This window comes from Asparagus officinalis, chromosome 4, assembly GCF_001876935.1.
Source record: "Asparagus officinalis chromosome 4, Aspof.V1, whole genome shotgun sequence".
In the NCBI taxonomy this organism is placed as follows: domain Eukaryota; kingdom Viridiplantae; phylum Streptophyta; class Magnoliopsida; order Asparagales; family Asparagaceae; genus Asparagus; species Asparagus officinalis.
Window position 1 is genome coordinate 117,651,657 of NC_033797.1, and position 10,260 is coordinate 117,661,916.

The 10,260-nt window shown below is 45.8% G+C and overlaps 1 protein-coding gene and 1 long non-coding RNA gene across 2 annotated transcripts in view; one reads left to right on the top strand and one right to left on the bottom strand.

The window, feature by feature from the left end:
* The window catches only part of LOC109838020 (transportin-1-like), a 34,169-nt gene extending 32,908 nt beyond the window's left edge, over positions 1–1,261 (bottom strand). Inside the window, 1 exon segment of the mRNA XM_020406428.1 lies at positions 1,130–1,261. The gene's annotated coding sequence lies outside the window, so the exon portion shown is untranslated.
* Positions 8,678–8,996, top strand: LOC109836286. The gene is made up of 3 exons (XR_002245894.1): positions 8,678–8,710; positions 8,772–8,843; positions 8,924–8,996. It is a non-coding gene; the product is annotated as an uncharacterized LOC109836286 (long non-coding RNA).

The following is a 10,260-nucleotide window of genomic DNA, read 5'->3' on the forward strand; positions in this document are numbered from 1 at the left end:
TAGCTGTGGTGGTCTAGCAGCATGTAATCTCTTATTCTGGCATAACAATTCATTTAAACGAGGCTTCCAATACAGATGCCAAATTTCATCCCAACTCTTGCCAGTTTGTCGCTATACCAATTGAAATTGCCAACTACCATTGAATTTTGTGTAAACAATTTACGTAGTCCTAGTAAGTCCACTTAATATCCATTCTGATTTCCTACACGTTTATTGAAATATAGTACCGCCATAAAACTTGCCTGCCCTATTTCACAAAGATCATGAACACTACAGGTATATAAAACGACAAAATCAAATTCCAGACCATGTTACAAAATAAGAATCGGCCAACACCAAAAGAATATGCCCTTCCCATATACCTTAGGCTAAAATCCAACAAAATTACTGGATCTTCCAAGTAAATGTTCCTTCGCCTTTATATTATAAATATAGTTGATTGGATCAAACCAAAAAAATTTGCCTAACGCCAAATTCCAACTAAAGAATTTCTCACTAGAACCACCAGTCTCTACTTTCTGCTGCCTTCCATTTAAACCCGTCCACAATCCCACTGTTTTACTTTATTCCTTAAATACCCAAATTACGAACTGAAGAAGTGACATTATAAGCTAGAATCATGATATCGCTGCAGCTATTAGTCAAAACACAGGTATGCAGACAACAAAATCAGACAACAGACAATGATACACAATTAATTTAAGAATCAGACATCAGGAAGAGAACATGCCTTTTCTACATATTTCACGGCTACAGTGATTACATGACTAACAAAAATCCGAAAAACAATCAACCATGTTTCCAAAAGTTCCTTTACTTTTTAGGATCATGCATACTTTTAACCAGAAAAAAAACTTGAAATTAGCACCAAAATCCAACTAAAAAGCTCTCATTCTTTCCCATTTCTGCTATCTCCCATTTAAACCCAGCTCGCATCGTACTGTTTCGCTTTCCTCCTTAAATACCCAAATCTACTAATTAAACAAACACCTTACATCGTAGCTATTAATCCAAAAACACCTACAGAACTAAAACCCTAAAACACTACAAATGGCAGAAAAACAAGATAACAACCAACCAAATCAAACAAAAGCCTCAAAATAACCGAGTAAAAGAGAGAGATAAGCACCTCAGCTCGGGCGAGGATGAAGACGAGATAGTTATTGAAATCGGGGAACTGACTGTAGTGCTGAAGCTGCTGCCAAATCCTCGTCTGATCAGAGTTCGGCGAGATTTGCTGCTCCAAGAGGCCGCAGATCTCGCGGAGCCCCTCCTTCTTGAGGCTTGCCAATGTCGCCGCCGCCGCGGCCGCGCTGCATGGCCGGCGATTCCGATGAGAACAGAACAGAGAAGATCGAGTAGAAAAGGGGAGATCCTTTTGTTAGGGTTTGGGATTTGAGAAGATTCTTTGTTTGTGCTTCGATCGGAGAGAAAAGGAAAAGATTGGAGCTTCGCTGGATGATGAAGGGCGGGCGGAGGGGTTGATTTGGACTGAGAAAAAGTGGGGGGTTAAAGGGGAAAAGCGTTGGATATTTATAGGGTGGAATTAAAAGCCGATGGTCAAATTCCTTTCTGCTGGGGATTTCATGGATTTATAATTTCTGTTGCTTATATTCCTTAAAACTGTGCATTTTAAATATTCAATCAACTAATCGTCTTAGAAGGATCTTAGAAACGCATGAATGGGCGCATGTTGGTAATATAGATATAATTAGTAGTAATTTATTTATGATAAATTTAGTATTGAATTGTTAAATTGGTAGACAAGTTTGGTTAGTATTTACTCTCTATAGAATGATAGAGAAACTTTTACATCCCTAATTCTATAGAGATTCTATAATTTGATTGTGTACGCTAATAACATCTTTTCATTGCGTGAACTCAATGAATAATATTGTTTACGCATCATATTGTTTGCAAAAAAATGAATGATATTGATTACACATTAGATAAAATTCCTTTGACTATGGGACCGATTAAGTCAACTAATATTATTGATCCACATATTTAATTGTAGGAATTCTCTGTAAGAATGGGAAGAATCTAGAGCACACGTAGAATCAGTGTGTAATGAATCATCAGGTTGTGCAATTTAGTCGGTAGAAAGCATTGTTAACATTTTTGGATAGGACTAGTGGTGACCTCATATTCTTCCAAATATATCTAAATTTTGACATACATGTTTATGTGTTTTCAACTTCTTGTACAATCAAAAAATGTGTACGAGAATCCAATATATCTAATTACCTATTAATAATTTATCTTCATTATCAAAATTTGTTATGAGCTATCCAATTGAAGGTTGTTATAGCCAAACTTCTTGATTATGTATCCTAACTTATTAGTTGTAATCTTTCTGTTTTCGGTGAAAGTTGCTGTTTTCATTGCTTTTGGATCTGTTACAACTTCAATCGTTACAACAAGAATCGATAAAAAAAGTCGGTCTTTTTATAAGACCTCCTCGTGCAATAAAACAAAAATTACAACTTTATCGAAAATAAACACGAGGTCCCGTTTTGGTGCGGTCTCGCTTGCGTGGGTCTTTAGCCTGTGACGGGGACGTCAATATCCGTGGACCACCGGTAGGTCAGATCCGTTCCGAGAAAATCGGACAGAGTTTCGTCTATCCGCGAGGGGATTTAGAAACTCTGAACTTCGTCGACCCGCGTGGGATCGAGAAGTTATGAAGCTTATATCTCGGCTAAAGCGAGACACCAGCTCTACTTAGTATCACCGCTAAGGGGCAATACTAAGGAAAAGAAAAGGGGGAAGGAAGAAGACCCTTTTTGCTGCAGAAGGCTCGAGCACTCCTCACTCCGGCAGGGCTTCGCCTAGGCTCTCTCCAAGAAATCCTCCAAGGCCACCAAAGAAATCAAGAGCTAAATCAGGAGCCCCCTCAAATGAAGGCCTAAGGGGGCTATTTATAGCAAACCAAGAGAGGGGGGGGGGCTGAAATGGTGAGGACACCCCCTTGGGGTCTCGGCGGCCGAGACACCCCTTGGGTGTCTTGGTTTTGCCAAGACACCCCTCGGGTGTTTCGAGCTTGCCACGGGACACGAAGGGCGCTGCTTCTTTTGCAGCGGTCGCGGGGTTCCCGATCAATCCGTATCCCCGTTGTTCTGAAATTCTGTTGGATCGCATAGCTCATCGATTCGCTTCAGGCGCTCACCGACGTCAATTAGACTCTTGTGAACCGGGTAGTGACGTTCATCGTCATTCCCTAACACTGAGCTGTTCGTGGGGACCTATCGGCAATTTTTTGATGCCTACAGATACCCCCTCCAAAGCGTTCCGGCCTCGTTTCTTTTATAGAAGAGACCGGAATGCTTTGGATATGATTGGTCCGGCCTTCAGTCGGCATAAGGGACCTGTGGTTAGCTTCAACTCTCGGCTCCTTCGATTTTCGGTTTATCCGATGCTTTGACGAATAACCGAAGTTTTTCCGGCGCTGCGTTTATCGCCTGGCCGTCGTTGGAATCTCGAGTCTACAGCTGGTGGATTGAGTTTGGCTCGTGTCATTGAGTTGACTTTTGAACTTACTATCCCTGTCACATCGTGTTGACCTGGGGTTTCGGATCACTGCACGTTGACTTTTTGACGCAACGCGTTGAGTGGCGTTGACCTTGGGTTACGCGTTGACTGGCGTTGACCCTTAGGGTTTCGAATCGTCAAATGTTGACTTTTGTCGCAACGCGTTGACTGGCGTTGACCTAGGGTTACGCGTTGACCGGCGTTGACCCTTAGGGTTTCGAATCGTCAAACGTTGACTTTTGTTGCAACACGTTGACTGGCATTGACCTAGGGCTACGCGTTGACCGGCGTGGACCCTTAGGGTTTCATGCATCGAATGTTGAGTGGTGTTGATTTTCATCAAAACATCCAATAACCAACGAAAACGGGCGTATTCGGGTCCAAAACAGGCGTATGAGGACGAAATAGGACCCGAAACACCCGGGGGTGTCTCGCCTTTGGCCGGGACACCTTGGGGTGTCTCGGCCAAGGCCGAGACACCCTAGGGTGTCTCGGTTTTGGGGCCGAGACACCCCCTCTCCTCTTTTGTCTTTTTCTCTTTCTTGGTGGTTTACTTTTCCCTTGTTTTGGTTCTATTACCCCTTTTGTTTTCCCCCCCTCTTTTCAAAATTTCAAAGAAGATTCCCCCTCTTACTTAGCTCTCAAAACCGACCTCTTCCCCCCCTATTTCGGTTTTGTGAACTCTTCTTCCCCAAACTTCTCTCTTCCATTGATTTGTTCTCAAGGATCCATCAACCCTCCAAGAGGGGCTAGGATTTTGGGTGTCTCCTATTGGCCGAACACTTGCTCCTCCAAGTAGGGTTCCCTCCTTCATCTTCAAGCTTAAAGAAAACTCTTTTGATTTGGTAAGCTCTTCTTTACAATCCTCTTATTTTCTTGTAAAGATTGCATCTTTATTCTTGCAGTAGACTTCGGGGGTTTTGTGCAAAAAAAGAGGTAATGGCCGAAACTTTGGGGGGTTATTTGCAAAATTCGTGGGGGTTTATTTGCAAAATGGGACTGAAATTTTGAGGCTTGGATTTCATTCCCCTTTGGTAACAATTTGGATGGGTGTTTCATGCAAAAAGACCATACCTTATTGAGGGTTTTATGTGTAAATAGGGGGCCGAAAACTTTGGGGGCTTATTTGCAAATTCGGCCAAAGAATTGGGGTGGTGTCCATGTAATAAAGGACTGAAGTTAGAACCTAGGTTACATGCTCATTTGGCCGAAAGTTTAAGGGGTACTTTAGGCAAGAGGACCAAAAGTTGTTAGAGGGGTCTATATGCAAGATTGGCTAAATTCTGCAAAAGGGCTCATTTGCAAACTTTAACCAAAATTGTGGGGTACCGGGGTGTTATATGATCGAATGTGATGATCATGACCCGGGTTACGCGTGTCCTTGACCTGAATTTTGGCCTTGAACACGAAGGGTATTTTGGGTATTTCACCAAAATTCACCGCGAAAACGATCATTGTTTTGCGGGCACAAAATTGGTAGGTTTAATTAGACTTTAACTGTAAAATCCTATTTATTTATAGGATTTTAAGTCCAAGTGCTTAATTTCCCTGTTTAAATTTCGTGTATTCATATTGTACCTGACAGATTGCTTTTCACTGCAGACTTCCGATGTCTCCTCGTCACCATCGATCTTCCGGGAGTTATCCCCATTCGCAACACAGTGAGGAGGAGGTTCCCACGACGTCTTTTCCGGCAGACTTTTCCTTCAGGGGTGAGAATTCTCTATTTCTGTATCCCTGACTGATCCCTTAGCGGGTCATTAAGGAAGAACCGATACCTCTTTCGCGGAGGTTAAGGTTTCGGACTTGTTTTGCTTAGCCAATTCAAGTCTTCGGATATATTGGGGCGATTCTTGTGTTGTCTTACACCTTGTAGTTCGGTATATGTTGCCACGTTGTTCACGTGATGATGCATACCGTTCTTCCGGTGTAGGACACTCAAAATCGTCTCTCCAATTATTCCGTGAATGAGCTTATCATTCTACTTATGAGACGGATTTTCTGACTCCATCTTTTGTATTTTATTGCAGTTGAATTCCCCGCGGGTAGTCTTCCTGCTCATGCCAATGCCGGTTGTAGCCGGGAGGTTTTTTCCTCCACTTCCATTGGGCAAGTCATTAGCCCATTCCCACAGTTTGACCAGGATCGTTCTGACGATTCCTGCCGTTTAGTACGGGAAGGAGGGCGCCATTGCTTGCGCCAGCTTATCACAGACGCCACTTTTACCGCTGATTCTACTTCCACTCAGGCTTTACAGAAGCCGAGCTTCTTGTTCGGGGATCATGTCGAGGACCCCGCTATACTGACTCTTGGAGAGGAGCACTGGCTGACTCGTGATGGAGGAGCTCTTTTATACATTCCATCAATTCCCCGCCAATATTCTTTTACCCATTTGAGGAGACAGGCCGTGAGGCGACAGATGTCCTGGGATCTTACTAAGGATGCTGAGCGAGTCCCGTGTGGATATACCTCTCATTCTAAGACCCCTGGTTCTGGTGGGTATCACCATATTCGCGGTCTTTGCCCAGGGATCACGGGCCTTGATACTGCACCCCCAGGTGAGACGTCAGCAGCTGCCTCTACTGTGGGTAATCGTCTGGCTCTTCTGGGGAGGCGATTACCTCCACCAGAGCCCAGATGCTATGGCTGGGCTTCCTCACTAGCCAAAGGGTGGTGGGCGCGCATGACTGATTTCGTCTTGGCGCGCTGGGAGAGGGATCTGAAGAGTAGTGGGTTATATGCACCTATACGAGCTACTATGTACGGAATCCCAGTTAGCTGTCGCCATTTCTTGGCTTTGCTGGAGACTTATATGCCCGATAACAACATCTTTCTGACCAGTGGTGGTGAGCTAGGGTTGGCCTTGCACGAGATGCACCATGTTTCGGGTCTTCCGATGGGGGATTGTCCGTATCAGGAGTACTTCCCCTCGAACAAGCAGTTGGAGTGTATGAAGAAAGATACTCCTGACATGTATGACACTCTCTGGGATCTTACCTGTCATTATCACACTTCCTTGGTCCTGACTTCTCCTCCAGCAAAAACGAAAAGGAAGGTCAGCTTGAAGCAGTTCGCCTGCTATTTGTTCCAGAACTTGGAGGGTAACTCCGACGAGTCCGTTCATGAGTTAGACGTTTTGACCCCGTCTGTCATTAATGAGCTGTTGGAGAAGGCCGAGGCTCAGTCTTACACCACTGCCAGTGCTGAGGGAGCTTTTCCTGCGGGAACCAAGTTTCATTCTTTTCTCTTTCATGCGCAGAAATCCATTGGGTCTCGGACTCTACTAGCAGGCTACCTTGCTCTTTGGCTGAAGAAATGTGTTGTCCCGCACCAGTCTTCGGACGCTCTACCTATCGAGGTGCTCTTCCCTGCAGTTCAGCTAGCTTACGGGAGAGAGCTTTCCCTGCTCCCAGCGATGGTTGCCAGCATCCACTGCGGGCTTAGGTGTCTGGCTAGTGGCTTTACACAGAGGGGTTCTGAACCATCGACTGAGCTTACTAATCCGAAGGTCGAGCTTCCTTACGCTTATCTGATGGCGTGGCTCGTTCTTCACCGCCCCGACTTGATGTCGGCGCCCAGCGTGGTAGATGTCCCTATTCCTTTCATGCAGCTGTTGGAGAAATGTAAATGGATTGGGCCCAAATTCAGTGATGTTCAGCGCGAGCTTCGAGTCCGTAAAAGCTGGGAGTTCTTTAAGTGCTTTCCCCACTTTTCGGGTCGCTATGGTGACACACTGATTGATGAGGAGAAACCCAGAAGTGACCGGACCATTCTTGACGCTGGTTGCTTCCGGTGGTTAGTGAACATCCGCGTAGGGTATCTCGTCCTTCGGGTGAAGAATCAGTGCCACATAGAGCCTTATCTCCCTTGCCGCTTTGCTCGCCAATTCGGCTATGACCAACTGTATGTCGGGAATCCGAGCCGTAGCCTGCAGGTTGAGGGAGGATTGATTGATGGCGTACGAGCGTGGCTATGGACGATGGTGGGCTGCACTGGAGCCCGTTTTGCTCTTCCTTCGTATCGGCGTAAGCCACTGATCACTTTCCTCAGCTGCAAGTGGTTCCTTTCTGCATATGAGTCCATCAACGTGAGGAGCTTCTTAGAGTTGCAGTCCGAGTACGCGGTCCGGGCTGCTATGATGGCTGGTCGCAGAGCTGAGCTTGCTCAGAAGCGGAGAAAAGGGCATGCCAAATCTCTTGTCTCAGACGAAGAAGGACTTCTCCCTACGGGTGACGATGACGAGACCTCCGAGGAAGAGTATGTGGATGCAGATACCGGCAGAGGGGATCTCGATACCGGTTTGTCCTGTCTCTTTTAATTTTCCTTTTTCATAAATGACAGCTCTTTTTTATTGAAATGGCTATTGTCACTTTAGGTAGGGCAGCCAATGATCATGAGCCACCAGCTCCTACACACGTTGAAACGTGTGATAGGCCTGCGCATGTTCGACCTGTTGGCCCTCGAAGGGTTGGTGCCCTGAAGAGGAAGAAGACCGCCCACAAGTCCCATGACGGTCAGCGTCCCTATGGAGTGGACTTAGGGAGCACTGCCGATGGCGGGGGAGGTAACATTCAATTGCTCTTGCTCCAAGGTTGTTTACCTTTTGTGATTTGTAACCATGTTTCGTGCTTCAGGGTTCTTCGAAGAGGGCGAAATCCCACCGGGTCCGGTGTCCCCTGGTGCTGATAACATGGATTGCCTTGTGCAACAAATGTGTGACGCTCTTCACGACGGGTCCTTGGGCATTGATCTGAACATCGACCTTGAGCAGATGAATAATGTTGAGCCCGTAGTCCCTTGTTCAGGTACGTCCACATTCAATGTCATTTTCCTCAAGCCTGGGGAAGGAAGACTTCTCGTTTTTGCTGAAAGTATTTTCTTGAGCTTTCCTCATCTTTCATCATTCAGGTTATCCTGCAGATGTTGCAATGGAGGGGTCAAGCTTCTCGAAGCCGGATGCCGGTTTATTAGCTGACATGTTGGCTGAGCAAACTTCCAGAGGGACCGAGAGACCATTCTTTGGGAATGATTCGTCTACCGGTACATATCTGATTCTCCTCCTCTTGCCCGATCTTTTATTTGACTAATGAATGATTGACTATCGCAGCGTCAACTATTGGAGTTAGCCCGGTATCTATCCCTGGCATATCCAGTTTGCCTCAGAATGACGGGCTTGCAGGTATGCATACGATTCAGGGATATTGTACTTTCCTATGTTCATCTGACTTTTGACTAATTAGGACCAGCCACTAGGACTGATTCTCATATGACTCCTGGCATCCCTCAAATGCCTACGGGTGAAGGATCTACAGGTATGCAGATGACTGTACAATCCCAATCCTTCTTATTGGTCTAAATTTTCATTTTGACTAATAAGAGAGTGCCATCATAGGACCAGCCGTTTGTGCCGATACTCTTATGACTCTTGGCATCCCGGCTGTATCTGAGGACGGGGGGAATGCAGGTATGCATACGATTTTCTTGTCCCGATTCTTTTTACTTTTCCATTTGGTTAACGTAGGAGTGTCATTGTAGGACCGGGCGCTGGGCCTGATACCACTACAGTTCTCAGGACTGAAAGCCTTCATGGTGCCTCCCCGCCTTTGCCGAGTGGTATGGGCAATCCACCTGCAGGTGCTGATATACCTTCTTCTGCTATTGTCTCAGAGCCCGTCGGACCTCAACCCGAGGGGACGTCCATTGGCATCGGTATGCTCCGAACTTGCCTTTTGATCTTTCTCATCGTAGTCAATAATCTACTGAGCTTCCAAGTCGTTGCTTGTAGGATCTTGATCTTCTTTGCACGAACGTGTCCGTAGCCTTTTGGTCGATACCGATCCTGACAGGGAGGCGTTCCGTACGGACCTCAGTTTCTTCACCGCCTTCTATAATGGCTTGATCGAGAAGCTTCTTCACCGAGGAGGCGGTTTTGATCAGTTCCGGCGTTCTTTCTCTCGCCACATGACGATGATGAGGGAAGAGGGATACCCGGACTTGGCTGATTCCTTTACCGCTGATTTCGCCCGCCTTTACCGATTACCGTTCGAATCGGGCTAGCATGCGGATTGTTGAAATCCGTTCCGCATGTAACGTTATGCTAAAGGAATGAACTCCCTTAGACTTAATGCTACGACTTTGAATACGTAGACTTTGCCCTTGTTACGGGAATAGGCTACCCGGCAACACGTGTTAGGTGTTGACTTATCCCTACTTAGGATTCGGGATAAAATTCCCCATGCACCAAGTGCGCGGATTGGAAGTTGAAAGTTGTGTCAAAATAGGAGAGGAAGAATTTTATATTCTATCTCCCGGTGCTAAAGAGGAAGAATTTTATATTCTATCTTCAGCTGGAAAAGAAACTCGAGGTGGGATTCTCCACCCCCAGTATCTGGAAGGATGAACTGGGAGTGGGATCTCCACTCCGAGCATCGGAAAGGTTCCGAGGAGAGGAAGAATTTTATATTCTATCTCCCGGTGCTAAAGAGGAAGAATTTTATATTCTATCTTCAGCTGGAAAAGAAACTCGAGGTGAGATTCCCCACCCCCAGTATCTGGAAGGATGAACTGGGAGTGGGATCTCCACTCCGAGCATCCGGAAGGATGAACTGGGAGTGGGATTTCCACTCCGAGCATCGGAAAGGTCCGAGGAGAGGAAAAATCTTATATTCTATCTCCCGGTGCTAAAGAGGAAGAATTTTATATTCTATCTTCAGCTGGAAAAGAAACTCG